We start from the raw sequence: 20,655 nt of genomic DNA, 5'->3' as shown, positions 1-20,655 counted from the left end.
AGTGTGATAACCAAAAGTTAGAAATTGTTACACAGCCTTTGTATAAGGGAGACAGCCAGTGGGAGCAGGTTGTGTCTCCCAGTCAGGCTTCCAAATAAGTCTCTGGGTGGAATTCTCCCAACCTGCTCATAGTGGCTTTGGCTGTGAGCAGGTATGGTGTATCTGGCAAAACATTGGAAACCCACCATCTTAATAACCCATTGAAATTCTCCCAATGGTCGATTAATGGCAGGTCGCTCATTCCGCTGACAGGTGGTGCAAAACCAACATTGGCATTCATTTGCATCTCACGAAGCTCCTTAAAACAACAGCTCACTGGAAACCCCCCCTGCCCTTCCAATCTTGTGTAAAACCTGATTGATAAAGGCCGGCATGCACAACACGGTCCTCAGTTTGCTAGAAGTTTCAAGGTGAATGTAAAATGCAAAGCCTACTTGCTGTAATGCCGTATTACTTACTAATGCACTGAACACCATGCTGTTGAGGCACTGATTCCTGTCCTTCGTTTCCACGCTGAGCTAGTCTTCATGAACAGCACTGTGCTGTTAGACCCACTGGACAAAATTTTCTCAAAAAAATTCTAAGTTGAACTTCGTGAGCGAGGTAGGTCATGGGAATTTACAGCACTCTGTGCAATACAGAAGCCATAATGTGAATCTTACCAGTACCTCACCCTCTCGGGCTCTGCCTCTGTCTCTGAGATGCCATTCCCCTTACGCCCCATCCCCTTGGCACTGCCAGGGCACTAGGCTGCTAGTACAATTGTGCCATGTAGGCACTGCCAGGGTGCCAGACTTGCAGTACCAGGGTGCCAGGTTGGCACCAGCCCATGGACGCTGCCAGGCTCTGGCCCCAATCACATGAGGGGCTTCAATGGCCTCCAGTCCCACTAATGAGTCCATTACTTCTGGCCTCCTTTGGTAGGAACCGTCTATGATCCTCACCAGTTGAGACTTCAACTGGTGAGGGGCCTAAGCTAAAGCTAAAGATTGTGATAGCACTAGAGCAGGTACAAAGGATGTTGTCCAGGATGGAGCATTTGAGCTTTAAGGAGAGACTAGGTAAGATTGGATTGTTTTCTTTAAAGGAGTGATGGCTGAGGGGAGACATGATTGAGATGCCCAAGATTATGAGGGGTATGGACAGGGTGAATAGAGAGCAACTGTTCCCCATGGTTGAAGGGACAATCACGAGGGGGCATAGATTTAAGATAAGGGGTAGGTGATTCAGAAAAGGACTGAGAAGGTTGCGGGAATCTGGAATGCACTGCCTGGCCGGAAACCTTACAACCTTCAAAAAATATTTGGATGAGAAGTTGCAATATAGCATTTAAGGATACGGGATGAGTGCAGGAAAATGGGATTCGTCCTTCTTTAGTGGTAGATATTGTCGGTGCAGACTCGTTGGGGGCTAAAGGGCCTTTTCTGCACTGTATGACTCTATCCATGACTAAGTGAACCCAGATGATTGTGATTGCTAAACATGACATTAATATTTAAATTCCTGGGCACAAGGCTGATTTTGTTGGTAAACAGCGGCTAGCAAGATTGGGACTGGAACAAAATCAGGCAAAAACTTGATTTTTTGCATCTCATTCTATCTTACCACCCTTCCCCGCTGATTAACCGGTGTGGCATGCAGGTAAGATCACACCTATAGGCTCTCCTGTGTCACTCACTCAACATGGTGTGCAGGTAAAATCACACCTATAGACTCTCCTGTGTCACCAACTCAGATCAGTACACTGCCTCAGGTTGGAGAAAACAGGAATCTCCATCACACTGGTTCCACAAGCACCACTGTCTACTTGTGCTGTGGAAACTCATGAAACACAACAGCAAAGATCTGAAGTTCAACTGGGAGTGGGTTTCAAGGTGAGGGCAAATGGTGGGCTGGACAAATGAAGATAAGGGGGAAATGTGGAAGGACGGCTGTGCACATTGGGGCTGGGCATAAGATCAAATATGAGGGGGCAATGTGTAAGTGGATCTGAGCCAGGAGGGGGTGTGGGAGAAGGGCAATGGCTTAATATGGCATGCAGAAGGGACAAGGAGATGGATGAAGAGGAAAAGCAACGGAAGGCAGAGAGAAGACTGATGGGAGGGAAGCTGGACCTTGACAAGAACACAGTAAAAAGTCTGACAACACCAGGTTTTAGTCCAACCGACTAAAACCTGGTGTTGTCAGACTTTTTACTGTGTTTACCCCAGTCCAACGCCGGCACATCCACACCTTGACAAGAATGCAGGGTGTGCAAACAAGTAGTCTAAGGACATTGTATTCCTGGAGGAGAATGGGGTGAGTGCCTCAGCCCTGGAGGAGCCTCATAAGGTTCTCCTGCTCAGTGACAGAGGCATGCTTAGCATCTTGCACTGCTGGAGTTGGTACAGGCGCAGGCAGAGGGCTCTGTGAGTGGCTGCACACCTTCAGGATGTCCTGAGTGGAAAGGGTCCTGCCTGATGCACGCCATCCCTGTGGGTGCCAAAGTGAACCTGCAAGTTATGGGGCACCTGGAGAGAGGTCAAACTGCCTTGTTCCCATGTGGCCTGCATGCTGATTGTGCCCAACAGATTATGTGACAATGGAGTTCAGGGCCAATCATAAATCTGGCAGGATTTGCTGGGTAAAAAGTTTGACAACACCAGGTTTAAGTCCAACTGATTTATTTGATAGTAAACTCACAAGCTTTCGGGGTTTGTCCCTTCGTCAGGTGAAGGGACAAACCCCGAAAGTTTGTGAGTTTACTATCAAATAAATCGGTTGGAGTTAAACCTGGCGTTGTCAGACTTTTTACTGTGTTTACCCCAGTCCAACGCCGGCATATCCACATCATGACTACTATCAGATTTGCTGGACCAAGGTCGCCAGGAAAGTTGCCAACCTTCCCATGGTGGCCTCGAGACATTTGCATATCAGAGCCACAACGTCAGACAGAGCGTGCACAGACTCCTACGTCACGTAATCTACACTAACAAAGCTCTACCCAATGCCCCGTTGCCTCTCTTTACATCTCCACCAATGAGCTGACAGCTACTTCCAGATGTTCATCATCTGACTGAGACTGAGCAGGGTGTTGGTCTTCAGCAGCCCTTCGAGTGCCGAAGACCTGCTGCAGGGATGAGTCAGTGAGGTGTTCTCCAGAAAGAGAGCCTGAGTCTAACTTTCAACTACATCCCACTGATGTGTGTCTGCGCTGGTGGAGGGTGCAGCAGAGCACAGTAACAGTTCTTCCTGTGCCCTCTCACTCTCAGACATGCTTCAGGGGTTTGGACTGCTGCTGGGCTGGCTAGCTGCCTCCAGTCTGCTGGTGCCTACAAAAGACAAAAGGATATTTTTAGTGGATGAGCTGAAGTTAATTCAGAGTATATTGCACTCAGCGTGAATTGCAGGATTGGGTGAAGTGATGGAGCTGAGATCCGTACGAGGTTGGGTTCTGAAAGGTCAGTTTCTGCGTCAGGAGCAATACCGGCCCTCTGCAGTGAGCTCTGCAGCAACCTCCACTAACTCCGTGAGGCTGATAATCTCTGCCATCCCTCTACTGTTGTGGGCTTGCTCCTGCCCTTTTCATGTCAGTTTTGCCTGTATGGAGACAAAAGAAAGGGATGTGATGAGACAGGGTGGAGCAGAGGCTGCATGAAATAAATGTCCCCGTGTCCTTCCCAGAAAGGACAGAGATTGAAGATGGAGCAGCAAGACAGATGGGATTGTGATGTTGTGAAATCTTGTTGAGAGAGTGCGAGGGAGGGGAACGCGCCTGTGTGTAGTTAATGAGGTTCCAAGCAGTGAATCTGTTGCAGGATCTGCTAATCTGCTCAGCAGTACAGGAATGCCAGAGTTGTCCACCATTACATTTGGTCTCAAAATGGGAACATTCCACCCTGTTACTGCAACTTCCAGTCTTGAGTGGTTCAAACTTTTACCACAACACCTTGAACACAGACGTGGGGTATAAAGCCACATTGGTGCCAAACCTCCAGGCATATTTTTCAGTTCAGTTCCAACTTGCCACTCATTCCTTCTTCTACTTACTTACTTGTCCAATCCCTTCTTGACCCTCCATTACCCTCACACTTTCCAGGTATTTAGTGGGCCCTCCGCCACTCGATCCAACTATGGCTTATTTGGGATCTAACTCCCACTTTCCCACCATGCCTTAAGGTTAGACAGTTTCTGTATTTCAATTGGCTGACCCTGCAACTCAGAGTAGGCTCAGCAGTATGGCCTCAGGTGGATACAAGCTCTGTTCTGCCTCAGTCACAACAGCTCTATGGCAGTTTCTAATTTGCATCCGATGACATTTTTATTCCATACAGTTATGCTGCAATTTGACTTTCAATATGGGTTCAATAACTGGATAAAGGTACATATGGGCCCTTGTTGGCAATATGCATATGGACACATTAGCATGAAAGAGTTTTTCAGCGACCAGATCGCCTCATACTACATGCCCACTTGTAAAACATTTTCACAAATATCCATTGCAGGAGATAACTTGTAAATAAACTGACTTCAATTACAGCTGAAGTGTGCACTTGGTCAGGCAATTGGTTGCACATAGTGAAAAGCTTGTTTAAATTCGATGGTGTAACACAAATTATCTGGAACTGATAGCCTGAATCCATTTAGGGCTTCCAACCAAAATAGAATTGTCATTAAGATCAGGAGTAGTCCATTCATTAAAAGAGGATTTGTTGACAAAAATGATTGGATTCCTTACGGCAATTCAATAATGTATCATTTATGTGTAGGGTTCATACAATACCTCAACTGGGTAAGTCAGTGAAAACAATTACTCAAAAGGAAGTAATTATTCCTCAGGGCAACAGACTGTCAGCTGATAAAGGGACAAGAATGATACAATATTCAAAAACCCCAATCATTTTCAATTTCAAAGACTGTTACATAGACTATAGCACGGCGAATAGAGCCAGAGTATCGATCATGTATTAAGAGTCATGGTAACAACGTTAGATTTTCTAATGAACTCATAAACAAGAATGTGCAAGTGATTTCAACATCATCAACATGCACTTATATAGCACTGTTATGTTTTAATATGGGCAGATTAGTCAATGCACTAAATCACATATGTTGTGAGGGCAAGTGACAAAAGCTTGGCCAGAGAGATAGATTTAATAAGGAGGGTCTTAAAGAAGGAAAGAGCGACTGAGAGCAGAGAGGGAAATCCCAAGGAATCTATTTCATTGGGAGTAATTTTAACTTTGTGTGGAGATGTAAAATGGTTTTTGTTAAGTTGGATGCCCTTGAACACTACAGCGTCTGTTTCATTGAAGACATTAGAATGTTCATTGGGCATGATGCTTATGTATTGAGTCAGCCATTATGTGTCATTGTGCAGTTAAGATGCTTCCTCTTGTCTGATTTTAAAGTTAAAGTTAAAGTTGATTTGTCACAAGTAGCACATTGCACTGCAGTGAAGTTACTGTGAAAATCCTGTAGTCGCCACACTCCGGCCTCCCTCCCAATTAAGACCAGTTATTATTTATTCTACATTTGGAGAACTATTTCAATGTTTTTTCAATGATACATAGTCATAACATTTTATCATACAGCATATGTGAGTAATTATAATAAAGAGAAAATGTGTCTTGCATTCTGCCTGGTAATATAACTAATGTTTTATGTATCACTGTACAATTGTAGCTAATGAGATTCCTATGGGAAACCACAATTAGAACATTTAATTATGAAGTTGAGTGGAAATGACAACTTCTTTGGCACAAATACAGTTTAGTAGCTTCAGTTATTGTGGAGTAGCAATCGAAATGTCATAGTATGCATATTATTGCTTGCGCTCTGCAGAAATGTTGGTTCCCTCTATGAATCAACATAGCCATTAAACAACAGGACTTTGCAGTAAGTGGCAGGAGACTAGAAACATTCAATATTTTAGTAGCATGCTACCTCTTTAAATGTGCATGATGTTAAACAATGGAAGTTCACTTCTGGAATATAAAACCTGGGATTTGAAACAAATGAACTGCTGTGGTGTACAACCTCCTAAACATTAATTCTAATACAGTTTTTGCATAACATTACATAGTTCAGACGTAGGGAAAATATTGGATGATTCAAAATGACCTTTCTCTGGTTTGAAAAGACGATGACATGGGAGATAAAAATGTTCTAAAAGTAAGCAAATGAGACAGAGAGCAAGTGCACAACCCACCGATGTGTGCCTGACTTTGCCAAGTCCACTGAGCTTGGGAAGGGGACAGTCAATGAACAAAGAGGCACGTGCTTAATTGCTGCAATTAACTGGAGTTGAAAGTCTATTGCACCATCTTGCAGTTCCTGATACCACCAAAACTGAGATTTGCCTCCCAAACAACAGTGTGTCAACTCCATAAAGAAGTATTAATATCATTAATTGATTCTTACTTCCTTTAAGCGGTGCTATCAGGGGCATATAGGGTTTGTCTGACACCCCCCCATCCCCCTGCCACGCCGCCAGACTCCCCCCTCCCCACCACCTCTTTTTACAATGGACAGTAAGATTAACTCCATTATAATGTGCAGATTGTCAAATGCTTCGTTCATTCAATATTCAAGGTTAGAGATATATTTCAGATCTACTACAGACCTTGTGAAGGATAATTAAATGAAAGTACAACATTTTGCCATCAGAGGCGATTCAGCTATTAGATGAAGATTGGTATGATTTAATGTATAGAAGCTCAGATTTGATTTTGAAAATGTAAGTAAGTACCTTAAGATCCCAATTAAATTGTGTATGTGGAGCAGGATATTTTAGAGCAAATCTAATGATTTTATTTTGATATGGAAGTGATGTAATGGAAATATTTTATTAAAAGCACAGCATTTGAGTGTAAGTATTCTCTTCAACAAATCATCCCTATTAAGTAAATATCATTCACTGTACATGGGGTGATCCTGATTAGCACTAATGCATTTTGTAAGTGCCTATGAATTAAACTAATTAACTCATTTGAAACACCAAGTTCATGTCGGGTGATTATTACATGCAAAACTGACCAACTGAGCTGCACAGGGTGAGGCCAATAATGTGCAAACTGCACCAGGTTAAGAGTAATCTGTTCAAACAACCATGCCGTAGCAGCATTTTATCTGTTTACGGAAAAAAAATTAGAACTAATCATGAAAGGTTACACCACGTGTTTAACTACATGCAAATAAAACTATATTCTAGTTTAAAAGAGATAATTCAAATGGAAAATGCAATTTTACTTATTCTGATTCATCACCAGCCTTCGTATGTCCCATCTGGATTGCAATTATATTCTTACAACAACTTTTAAAATCAATTATTTATGATGTACAGCTGTTTCTGGAGCTCGTACAGTTTCCCCAGCTGTTGTTGTGGCCAAACCTCCTGTAATATCAACAACAGGGAGAAGATGCAGAGTCCGACTGTCAACCCAATCAGTTCAAGTGATTAAGTAGCTATGAGACGTCAATCCACAGTACAAGCTTAAAGACTTCTGCAGCAATTTTAGATATCGATTTTATGTAATTCAACATATCATTGTTACATGACAAGTTCAACGTTGACTGCACAACCGGTGACAATGAGCAGCCAAATGATCCGGATTCCCATTAGATCTGTCAGTGAAATAGATGTGTCTCATGGGGAAATGGTTGTGTAAGAAAAATTAAGCGGTGGAGTATCTCTGTGTACTTTCTTTCTGTGTGCGCTAAATATCTGAATAATGTTCTTGTCTGATGAACATGAGTATGGAAGTGGAACAAAAGGTGGAAAATATTATTGCAAATAGGAGCAGAGGGACAGAAACACATCATTCAGCTCCTTAAGCCTGTTCTACTATTCAACATGATCATATGCAAAGTATCCCATATTATCCTTGGTTTTGAATTGGCAATTACCATTCTCTGCTGACCTTGGGATGTCTGTGGATGCACTGGCTGAGAAGTGGCCATACCTGCGCAGTGTGGGTTTTTTAGAACATAGAACATAGAACACTACAGCACAAACAGGCCCTTCGGCCCACAAGTTGCGCCGATCATATCCATACCTACCAGGCCTATCTATAACTTTCAATCCCATTAAGTCCCATGTGTTCATCCAGAAGTCTCTTAAAACACCCCAGCGAGTTCACCTCTACCACCACCGACGGCAGCCGATTCCACTCACTCACCACCCTCCGAGTGAAAAACTTACCCCTGATATCTCCTCTGTACTTGCTTCCCAGCACCTTAAACCTGTCTGCTCTCATAGCGACCATTTCAGCCCTGGGAAATAGCCTCCGAGAATCCACCCTATCTATACCTCTCAACATTTTATAAACCTTTATCAGGTCGCCTCTCAATCTTCATCTCTCCAGGGAGAAGAGACCTAGCTCCCTCAACGTTTCTTCATAAAGCATGCCTCCCAATCCAGGCAACACCCTTATAAATCTCCTCTGCACCCTCTCAATAGCTTCCACACCCTTGTTGTAGTGAGGCGACCACAGTTTTTTTCATACAGTTCTGGCCTTTTATGGGTACACTGGCTGAGAAAGGGCCAAACGTGCACAATTAGTCTTTTTACATTGTTTAGTCCAGGCAGTGGCCCTGTTGCATCTGCGCAGAAGAGGGGAAGCCAGACAGTGACCCTGAAGTAGGTGACCCTGAAGCAGAGTGCCAATCAAAGGAATATTCCCCAGGGAGCAGGAAACAGGGAGGGTGAATGGTGAGAAGGTTCCAATCCAAGAAGAATTTTCCAACCTAGGCAGTGGGACCAGAGAGACATCCCAGGGTAAAGTCCCAAGAAAGGGAAAAGGACAGAGATCAGAAATAGATCTGAGGGAAATGAAACAGGTCCTGTTCAGTAAAGCTGAGAGAAAGGAGCAGGGAAATGCATCCAGAATTCAACAGGGAGCTGCAGGGAGCAGAATTAAAATGAATTGAGCTGGAGAGAAGCCCTGAAAATCCGAGAGGGCAACTAAAGATTGATGAATTTGGGTGTTGGCCACAGGGAAAAAGTATCGTTTTGAAGCAATGGTGTTTTGTTTGGCACAGCTGAAGATTCGAAATTATTCTAGGAAGGTGAAGTGTGAGCATATTGGGAGTACCAGGGGAAAGGAATTGTGCATGGGGCAGTGCCAAAGGGATGGGACCTGTGGAGAGCAGGGCCTAGGGGGGTCCTGCTGCCACTTTGCTAAGGAATCAGTGGAGGAAAGAAGGAGGCCAGCAATGGGGCGGGCAGGGGGTGCAGTGTAAGGCAGGGGGCAGCCTGCTGGGAGGGTTGGCACTGTGGGTTGGGGTTGATGCTGTGGGGGTGGGGGTGGGGTGGTGGGGTGGTGTGCAGGACTGCAGTCTTGGCAGGGACTAGAGATCACGGCAGACCAGAGGTGGAGGGAGTGCGGGCTGGGCCCGGGAATGGTCGGAAGCCAGTGATCAGGCTGTGGGTGGCAGAGAACTGGCGTTGCAAGAGTCAGGGGGATGACCAGCGATCAGGAGCTGGCAGTGCGAGGCAGCTGCGCATGGACCAACCTTGGCACTGACAGATCAGCGCATGTGCAGTGGCCCACTCAGAATACTGAGTTCAGCCTCTCCAGCGGAGATAGGTTCTGCCTCCTGAAATTTAATGATATCCACACTGATGGCTTCTGCAATGCACAGTGTGTGAGAGATTCTTGCCTGAATTCCCACTGAAAAAAAACATGATTTACTCCAGTTTTCACACAAATTTGACTCTTTTTTGGGAGAATTCCACCCGATACTATCTTAGTTTAATCTGCCTGCCTTGGCTCTGTAAACTTTAACACCTTCACCTTTAATTTTAATTTAGAAGTTTTCAATTGATCTCACCTCAATTGCTCTTTGGAGAAGAAAGGTCAAGATTTCACCACCCTCTGTGTGAAGAAATATTACCTAACATCACCCCTGAAGGGCTGAACTCTAACCCTAAGGTTATGTCCCATTTTATTGGACCTCCACCAATGGAAGTAGTTTTTCACTATCTAAAGATACAGCTTCTTTCATCTCAGTCAGATCACCCCTCAATCTTTCATTCTCCAGGGAATAGGACTAAAATTTGTAAGCATATATTATACTCTCTGACCGCACAGAGCTTTTAATAATGAAGTGATGTAACATGATGGTATCCATTTATATGGCAGGCCTAGAGAAACTGGCATTATTCTTTGAATAGAGAAGGTAAAGTACTTTAAAAATTATGATGAACTTTTGTGGAGTAAATAAGGAGCAACTATTTCCATTGGCAGGAACGTTGGTAACCAAAAGAGATTGTTTTAAGATGAATGGCAAAAGATCCAGAGGGGATGGGATTTTCCCATTGAACAGTTGGTTCATGGGCTGGAGCATAAACATCTGTTTATGCCAGTGGGATCTTCTGGTTGACAATGAATCCCCACTGCAGGTTTTTTGGCAGGAAATCCCATTGATTGTGGTGGGACCAGAAGACCCTGCCTCTGGTGAAGGACGCACCACCTCTCACCAGGAGAAAGATGCCAAGGAACCAACAAAGATTCCTACCCAATGTTTGGAATCCACTTTCTGAAAGGCTAATGGGAGGAGATTGAATAAAAAACTTTTGAAGGAGAATTGAATATATAGTTGAAAAGGAAATCGATTAGAGGCTATGGCAAAAGAATGGTTCAGTAGCAATAATTGGACAGGTGTTTCAAAAAGCCTGCATTGGCGTGAAAGATTGAATGGCCTCCTTTGTTGCTGTGTGGTTATATAGGCAATACTTCACAATTCCTTCCACAATCAAGGTCGTCCAGTCCTGCTGAGGTCAAAAGAGTTTTGAAAGGTCAATGCATTTTCTGTCCTCCTCCCAACTGCGATGGGCCCTCAAAGTTCTGCCCTCTGACCCGAGTTAATCATGCAAATTTTAGGACAGCACCAACAAAATTTCAATTATCCTTTGCATAAATAACTGGTGGAATAATTATAGCCTGGATTTTCATTGTGTCAGTACGACTTGGAAGCCCTTTAAAAGTGGCAAAGGGTGTTGGAGGATGTGTAAAAATGGCAAGAGACCTGGGGGGAGATTTAGAGGAAGTGAGGAACATCAGAAGAACATGCAGCTGATGCAATGATGATGGAACATTACATGATGGAATAACAGAGATCAGGAGGGAGCAGAAGTTCCAATCTCAATCGCGGTCTCAATACATATATAGCAGCTATAAATAAAGGGTAATAGTTTTCACAATCCACAACCTCAAGCAGCTTATTTTGGGATAATAGACAAACCTCAAAGGCCCCCCACATCTGTCAAAATCTCAAATACACCACAAAATATAGTGGTGGTGATGGTGGCAATGGACATTTCACCAGAAGGACAGAACATCATACAATAGCTGTAAACTGCTACACAGATTCCAGATAGCAGAAAGCACAGACTACAATCAACAAGCAACATCACTGAAGCAGCAACTATTTCAGGGAATGGTGGAAGCATGGAATCCACACCAACAGTCCTGGAACCATTCTAGAGTACTGAAGTCATGCATCAGGATCAGCATTGGCAGAAAGGTGTTTTCCAGACATAGAATTGCTTCTGCTTTGCACAAAAAGTACAAAAGAATCGTGCCAGTACATTACCATTTGTGATTTGAGCTATTGTTGATGATGTAATACACTTGCAGGGAGTTGATGAGACTTCAACCTCTTATGAAAAAGTCATCTCAGCATTTGAATCCAAGTCCAGCATTTGCAGAAGTTTTATCCTCATATTATTTTTTAGAAGTATCCTTGTATTATTTTTAAGAAGTATCCTTGTATTATTTTTAAGAAGTATCTTTGTATTATTTTTGAGAGGTGAAAATAAGCACAAACGTGGATTTGTTCATCAATGATCTGTACAGGTGGTAGAAAATTATGACTCTGGAATAATAACAGAAGAATTGATTTTTGATGACAGTATTTGGAGTCTTAGGTGAAGATTTATCTATCTGTTAAAAGTTTGATATTATGTGCAACAATTTTATTCATTGATATTCTGCATGCCATCCAGAATCAAAAATTTTCCTTAATAAGCAGAAAGGCATGTTTAAAATTGAAGCTAATCTGTGAAGTTGTTGATCTTGCTGATGAGCATTTCAGAAATGAAGTTCCAAGATTATTTTTAGGCTTGGGATGACTGATGACCAAGTGTTATATTATTCTAAGAGCTGATAAAAACCAAATTGCCTCTTTATACAAATGAACATCCTTCACGTACTCTTAGACAAAGTCGAAAGTGAAACTGAGAACATGACACAGCAAAACAGTTATGTCACAATTAACCATGCCAACAAAATAGTGTTCAGGAATGGCCACTGTCCCAGAGACAAACAGCTCAACAGCATTCTGCATGGATTTAATCCAACTAAATGGATCAGTGAAAAATATGATCCATCCAATGGCTTTGGTGGATGAAAATCTTCCCAAACTAGCTAAGAGTATTTTATTCATCAAATTAGATGCAAAGAACAGGTTGTGGCAGAAGCATCCAGACAAAGAATCCAGATTGATGATAATTTTTATAACACCATTCAATCATCATTGCTTTAGTAGATTACCATTTGGAATTGTGTCTACTCTTAAAATCTTCCAAAGAACCATGTCTCAAAACCTAGAACACGCAGAAGGAATAAGTGATGACATGTCTCATGTCCCAGTCCCTCCGACATTTTTAGGCACTCTTCAAAATAATGGCAAGGGTCACTCAAAGAGGGACCTGAGGCAGGAGGGTCAGTAAGGAACACACACCACCCATCTCACTTCCCTGGCTGTTTTTGTCCTGCATCTCATGTAGGGAATTGTCCAGCTCTGGGTCTTTGACAAGCTCTTAGAGGGTAAAGGCACCTCATGTAATAGGTCTTCACAAGACCAGTGCAACTATTATGAAGGAAATACATTGGTGTGGAAATACATTGGGGGTGCACGTGGGCACAGCAAAAAATTGAATGAACTATTCATGAAACAACGCAAGCAGGCTTCATGCAGTTGTGGGCTTGGAAGATCTAGATCTACTGATATACATCCATTTATAACAGCAAGCATATGTATTTGCATTGCAGTCTTGCCAAAATGTTATTATATATTCCTTGTTCTGTTTATGTGACAGTTTACATATTTCTACATCTGCATGAATATGCCAAAACTGAAAACCAGTAAATAGTGTCAAAGAACATAGAGTGAGCTATCATAATCATCTCTAATTGCATAAATTGCATAAAAAATCATCCAGGAGCTGTTGCAGTAACACACACAGCATCTGAGCCATATTCCACAGTCTAATGTGTATGTCTTTTGATACATATTCTACAAAAAGTGTAGAGCAATGAGAATGTATCATCAATATCACAATGTTTTCCTTTCTCGCATAAAATAAATCTAATTATACATGTAGAAGTTGTATTTATGCCAATGCACAATATTCAGCTTTGCAAGCTAATTGTGGTAGGGGGGCAGTGGAGGGAGCTTAGTGACAGCGGGGTGGGGGTGGGGGGAGGGTGGGCTACAAGGCCCTAGTTTGCCCAGGACACCTAATTCTCTTGACATTGTCCTAGGTCTTAAGTTGTGAATTGTTATCCTTGTCCCGATTTCCAGTTTCCAGAAGAATATCAGGAATTTGTCTGGAGTTTGCTACATGTCCATCATACATCAGATGTGAAGAGAGTAATCTACCAATCTAATATCTATCGTGAGATGTATCACTCTATTTAAATTAATCATATTCTACTTGTTATAATAAACATGAATCAATTTTCTTTCTTTTTTTGCCCCTGGAAACATGCGAGGCAGTTGTTTCTGTTCTGTCCTTTATGATTGAACCAAATGTGATATTGCATCATAAGATTTGATAAAAGGCTACACTACACCTAATTAAGGCATTAATGATATAGGTATATTTTATAATAACTTCTACCATAATTTAATAAAAATGGCCTATATATCAATATTGTAAAATCATAAGATATTAAATTTTAAATTAAAAACTAGGTTTGTTTTAATTAAACCACTAATATTGGAAAAAGTCATAACTCAATTGGAAAATGTCTGTTTTATGCATATTAACAGCATCCATAAATGATTAGTTTTCTTCTGAGAATTAATTGTGACAGTGCTAATTGTTCACATTTTTGATATGAATTAAAGGTGACAAATAATTCTTTCACTTGGCAAAGTTACATGATGTAAGCCATGATTTAAAAAGTCACTTAATAGTACCTAACTTGAATATTGCTGAAAACAAGAGACATGTTGCTGAAGCTTTTCATTTTTCACTCATCAGGACAAATACAAGATACAGTGGCACAGTGGCACAGTAGTTTGCACTGCTCCATCATAGCGATTAACACTCCTGCCTCACAGCACCAAGGGATCCGAGATTCTCGACTTAGGTCACTGTCGGTGTGGAATCTGCACAATCTTCCTGTGTCTGCTTGGGTTTTCTCCAGGTCCTCTGATTTCCTCCCACAGTCTGATAGATGTGCAGGTTAGGTGCATTGGCCACATTAAATTCTCCCTTAGTATATCCAAACAAGTGCCAGAATGCAGCAACTAGTGAATTTTCACAGTAAATTATTGCAGGGTTAATGTAAGCCTACTTGTGAAACTAATAAACAAAGTAAAATACCAAATTTCAAACTACCACTACAATTTGTATCACAAAAGACAAGCAATGTTGATCGATTAGCATGCTCATTCTAATTAGCCGAGGCATTGCCATGGAGAAAATAATGGGGAGCTGTATTCTCCTTATCCTTCTCGGTAATTAATAGAAAGGGTAAGACTTGAGCATATTCTTTTTGTTTGCAGGGAGTAGGTGCCTGAAACTGAATGTATGTCACTTTTGTTAGGAAGTTTGAAACTAACAAGGTTAACAGTGAACAGGAGATAAAAGCAACATAACCAAGAAGGAGCAGGATTAGCAGGCAGATTAGCAGGCTTGGAGGAATACTGAGATGCAATTTGCCTCGTTACAAGACTAACAAGTGACTAGAGAAATTGAGGTATGCATTGCCATATTAGAAATATTGTTTACCAGAAATAAATGGTGCTATACAAACTTACAACTTCTAACTGAAAAGGCTTTGGGAGATAGCCAAATATACAGGGTGGGATATCAAAGCTTCTCAACAGTATAAGTGCTAGCACCCTCATTGGGGAAAGAGGCGAGTTTTCCATCCATTAGCCATGAAGGTCAAAACTTTCAGAAAGACCAGTTCCATCTGTGGTCGGAGCCATGGAGGCCAATTACAGCAATGGCAGATTGCAGATATTCTCATTTAAAAGACATAGTTTTATATCTTCGCTAAATCAGGAAAAGACATTTTCCCAGACTTGGGTCAAGTAAGCTGTATTGTGTGGTAATTATGAGCTGGATTTGACTTAAAGTTACTAAATTGGATGTTATTTTAGAAAAGGAGCATCTCAATGAGATCAGGGAATGTGGGTATATTTTGGGAACATGAGATAATTTCAAATAAAATAGAGTGTTTAGTTATTATTACATTTAAGTGTCATAGTATATACTATTTTCTCTTCTGGATTTTCTTTCCTTGTTCTTTAATAAATGTTCTTTATTAATTGTTTACACAATAACTAAACTGGTTCCTCACTGGGTTGCTTTAAAATTTATTTACTAATGTCACAAGTAGGCTTACATTAAAACTGTAATGAAATTACTCTGAAAATCCCCTAGTTGCCACACTGTTTGAGTACACTGAGGGAGAATTTACCGTGGACAATACACCTAACCAGCACATGGGAGGAAACTGGAACATCCAGAGGAAACCCATGGAAACATGGGGAGAATGTGAAGGCTCCACACAAACAGTAGCCCAAACCAGAACTTGAACGCAGGCCCCTGGTACTGTGAAGAGTGGTGCTAACCACTGTGTCACTGTGCTGCCTGGTTGTACAACCAGTGCTAAGCACCAGTGTTTCAGTTTATCCTTTTGGGCTTTTGGGGTGTTCTCGCCACTGAGTTCTTATCACCTCTAGCAAGCAGAAATGAGCCACAATATGAGCTTGACTGATTGCCTTCAATTGCATATTTGTGTAGTGACCAGCACACAAAAATGACAATGCAGCTACAATTCCTGTTTGGTGGGTACATTTGACAAGGCTCCATGTTGACAACTCAGATCCACAAAATTATCCTTTTAAAGCATTCCTGGAGCCAAGATATGGTGCAATTCATGGACCTATATTTGGTGGTTCGCACAAAAGTAAAGGGTGCTTGCCACTGAAGAAAGTTGCCTATAGATTTTGAGGTTTGATTTTCTCAAGCAGATTTCGGTGAGGATTCTCCCAAAAAACAATTAAGTGCACAAAGTGAGAAAACAAGAGAATTTCACAGCCGTGTTTTGGGTGTGGTTAGCAGAAAGAATTTCTCGCATTCTGTGCTCTACAGAATGCCTCAGGAGGATTCGTTCCAGTAACCGGAGGATGGGTCCTCATCCTATTGGAGAAGCCCAAATCAGTGTGTGTAGTGGACAACTGCGCTTGCATCAATCTGTCAGTGGGGAAATGAGTGCATGTGCACTGGTACCCCCATCACTGGCCTCACGAATGCTAGCCTACCAAATGTTTCTGAAGGCCCTCCACCCTCATCATCGGCCTTCCTGAACAATCTCCGGATTGCCACCTCTCGAAGTCCTGCCCCCTCCCCCTCAATCACTGGCCACCTGATCGCACCCCCCAACTCGGGCCAGCCCCAATTGCCAGCACCCATGGCCAGCCCTTATCATCCCTGCCATATGCAGCCCTGAACCCCTCCCATGGCCAACTCCAATCTCCCCCCCATCCCATGCGCAGCTCCGATCATCTCCCCAATGGGGCCAGAGTCCCATTGCAGACTGCGCAGCAGGTCCTGCCCTCACCAGCACCAACCAGTCCCCAGTAGTCCCAGCACCCCCCGTAAGCCCTGCCTCCTCTGGTCTTGCCTCTTTGGCACTGACTAGTGGGCAGTGCCAAGTTTCCCAGTGGACAGTGCCAGGGTGCCAGGCTGACAATGCCAGGCTGGCATTGTCTAAGTGGCAACACCTTTGCCCCCAGCCTCCTGATTGGGGCCTCAATGACTTCTGACCCCATCAAAGGGGTGAGCATGCCTGGTCCCTGTTGGTGAAGACAAGTTGTAAACCTCGCTGGTGGGAACCTCTCCCGGCAGGGATGAGACACAAGTGAAACTACTGCCGTGGGCTCACAAATCATTTTGAAATGGAGAAACACAGCCTGGAAGACACACTGTTGGCCAGATGCCAGTCATGAGTTCCACTAGAGACCCCCTACCTATGTCTCCAGGCCTTTGTGTTCAATGGGAATGCCTTTTTCTTCTGTCCTTCATTCTCACACTGGATGGAATGCATGCACTTACTTATTGGATCTGATGTTCCAGCTTCACATTACCGTGAGCAAAATCCCACAACCAGAAGAGTATAACGGGAAATTCCAACAAAGATACACTACTGCCGACATTAAAAATCTAAAATAAAAACCAAAAGGCTGGCAATATGCTCAAGTTCAAGTAGCATCTGTGAAGAAAGAAATACGGCTGGTTTTAGAGGTTCTTGACCTTTCAACATGACTTGCTGCATGTGGGCAGTCATGGGCGCTACCAGCACAGGAAGAACTCCCAGCTGCAAAATCTGGAGTCCAGGTTTTGGACCTTGAGCAGTGGCAAGAGACACTGTGGTGCATCCACAAGGCTGCGAGTGGATAGCATGTTTAGATAAGTGGTCATACCACAGCTTTAGGGACTAGAGGAAAGCAGGGAATGGATAACCACCAAGTAGTCCAGGAAGAACAGGTGGATAGTGCAGAAGTCCCCTGGGGTAATAATCATAGATCAGCATTCCATTTTGGAAGTTGTTGAGGGTGCTTGTCTCTCAGAGGAGCACAGTCAGAGCCAAAATTCTGGCACCAGAAGCAGTTTGACTGTGCAGGCGGGAGCAAGAAGAAAGGAAGAGCAATAGTGATAAGGAATTCATTAATCTGGGGAGCATACGGTGTTTCTAAGGCTGAAGACGTGACTCACGGATGGTGTGTTGCTTCCCTGGTGCCAGGGTCGGGGATATCACTGAATGGCTGAAGGGCATCCTAAATGGGGAGAGTGATGAGTTCAAAATTATGGTACACATTGGTACTAGTGATATAGGTCAACTGAAGAATGAGATCTCGCATCAGGAATTCAGGGATCTAGGCATTCAATTAAAAAGTAGGACCACTAATGTTGTGATCCCTGGATTACTCCCAGTGCCACAAGCTAGTGATTATAGTAGTAGGGAAATAGGGCAGATGAATGGATACCTCCAGAGGTGGTGCAGGAGGGAAGGTTTGAAATTCCTCAATCAGTGGGACTATTTCTGGGGAAGGTAGGACATGTACAAAATGGACAGTCTGATTGATATTGTGGCCATCATCCTTGCCGGTACATTTCCACTGCTGTTAGGAGGAGTTTAAACTAGTTTGGCAGGGGGAGGGGACATCAAGCATTGGTGCAATAGAGACAGGTCATGCCATAATAAAAGAAACAAGTCAGAATGAGTTCAGCTATGTTGAACATTAAGAGAGTAAGGCAAGATTAGATGGCCTTTACTTTAACGCTCGGAGCGTAATAGCTAAGACTGATGAGATAAGGGTGTGGATCGACAAATGAAACCGATATTGTTGCCATCATAGACATGGCTGAGGGAAGGACAAAACTCAACCTAACAGATTATAGGATCTTTAAGCGAGACAGAGAAGGGTGTTAAAAGGGAGGTGGTGTTGCACTATTAATTAAGGAATCAATTACTGCAATATGGAGAGATGATATCTTGGATGGTCTTCAAATGAAGCTTTGAGGGTAGAACTTAGGAATATAAATGAAGGAGCTACATTACTGGGAGTGTATTATAGGCCCCCAAAGAGTCAATGCGAAATAGAGGAGCAGATATATAGACCATTCACTGAAGTGGAAAAGAATACATAAATTGGGATAGTCATAATGTAAATGTTTAAAGGGCACGGATTTCTTGAAATGTATTCAGGGTTTTTTTATACACCATGTAGAAAGCGCAATAAGAGATGGAGTAGTGCTGCATCTGGTTCTGGGGAACAAAGCCATACAAGTGTTCAATGTGGCAGTGAGGGAGCATTTTACCGATAATTTTATTTTGCTAAGATAAGGCAGGATCTGGCCAATGTTGACTGAGAACAACTCCTTGCAGGAAAATCTACAGCAGAGCAGTGGTGGGGTATTCAAAAGGGAAATGGGGAGAGTACAGGTCCAAGGTGTTCCCTATAGGGGAAAATAACACTGGATGTTCAGGACAAGTAGGGACTGGTTGAGGAAGAAGAAAAAGGCTTTTAACAAATTCAAAGGGAGCAATTCAACTATGGCTCTAAAGGACTTTAGGAAGCGCAAAAGTGAACTTAAGAAAGCAATTGGAAGAGCAAAGTGGGGACATGAAAAAGGATTTGTGAACAAGATTAGTGAGAATCCTAGGATGCCTTAAGAATACATGCAGGGGAAGAGTGAAAGAGTAGGGCCCATTAGAGATCGAGGGGACAATTTGTATGTGAAATCAAGGGACATTGGAAGGGTGTTAAATGAATATGTCTCATCGGCCTTCACTCAGGAGAAAGACATAGGTACCAAATTCAGGAAAAGGGACCATGAGGACCTTGAGCAGTTACATAGGAAGTGAGAAGGTATTGGTGGCTTTGATTGCCTTAAAAATGGATAAATTCCTGAATGAATTGCATCTCAGGCTGCGAGAGAGGCAAAGCAGGAAATTGCAGGTGATCTGACACTTATTTTTAATTCCTCTCTGGCCACAGGGGAAAGTGCTGAAGGATGGCTAATATGGCTCCACATTTCAAGAAGGGTGGTAAAGATGAACCAGGGAATTACAGACTGGTGAGTGTCATGCCAGTAGTAGGGAAACTACTGGAGAAAATTCTGGAGGAGAAAATTAATTTTCATTTTGAAAGGCATTAGGGTGGTCAGCATGGCCTTGTCAGAGGGAGGTCATGCCTGACAAATTTGATAGATTTTTTCAGAAGAGTGATCGAGTGTGTGAATGAGAGAAGTGCAGTTGTTGGAGCTGATATTGATTTTAGTAAAGCCTTTGACAAGATCCCACATAGGAGACTGATTGAGAAGATTGAAGCTCATGGAATTCAGGGAAACTTGACAAGATGAATCAGAAACTGGCTTAGTAACAGGACACAAAAGGTGATGCTAGAAGGCTATTTGAGTGATCGGAGGCCAAGGTCCAGCGTGTATCACAAGGTCCAATGTTGGGTCCTTCGTTGTTTGTTATATACATAAATGATATTGGTGAGAATGTGGGGACGTTGATAAATAAGTTTGCAGATGACACCAAGATTGGTAGGATGGATAATAGTGAAGAAGATGGTTGTAAGATACAAGAAGATACAGATAGATTGGTCAGATGGGCAGAGGAGTGGAGATGGAATTTAACCCTGACAAGTGCGAGGAGATGCTCTTTGGAAGAAATCACAGAATAAGGTAGTATTTAATGAATGGCAGGACACTAGGAAGCTCAGAGGAACAGGTGGATCTTGGGGTACTTATTCAAAGAGCTTTGAAGGCAGCAGAGCAGGTGAATAGGATTGTTAAGAAGGCCATATGGGAGACTTACTTTTATCTGTCCTGGCATAGAGGGTAAGAGCAAGAAG

This window comes from Carcharhinus amblyrhynchos, chromosome 10 (genome assembly GCF_965287045.1).
Source record: "Carcharhinus amblyrhynchos chromosome 10, sCarAmb.v2.hapA, whole genome shotgun sequence".
NCBI classification, from domain to species: domain Eukaryota; kingdom Metazoa; phylum Chordata; class Chondrichthyes; order Carcharhiniformes; family Carcharhinidae; genus Carcharhinus; species Carcharhinus amblyrhynchos.
The sequence above is the reverse complement of the archived record's forward strand: the minus strand, read 5'-3'. Positions refer to the sequence as shown.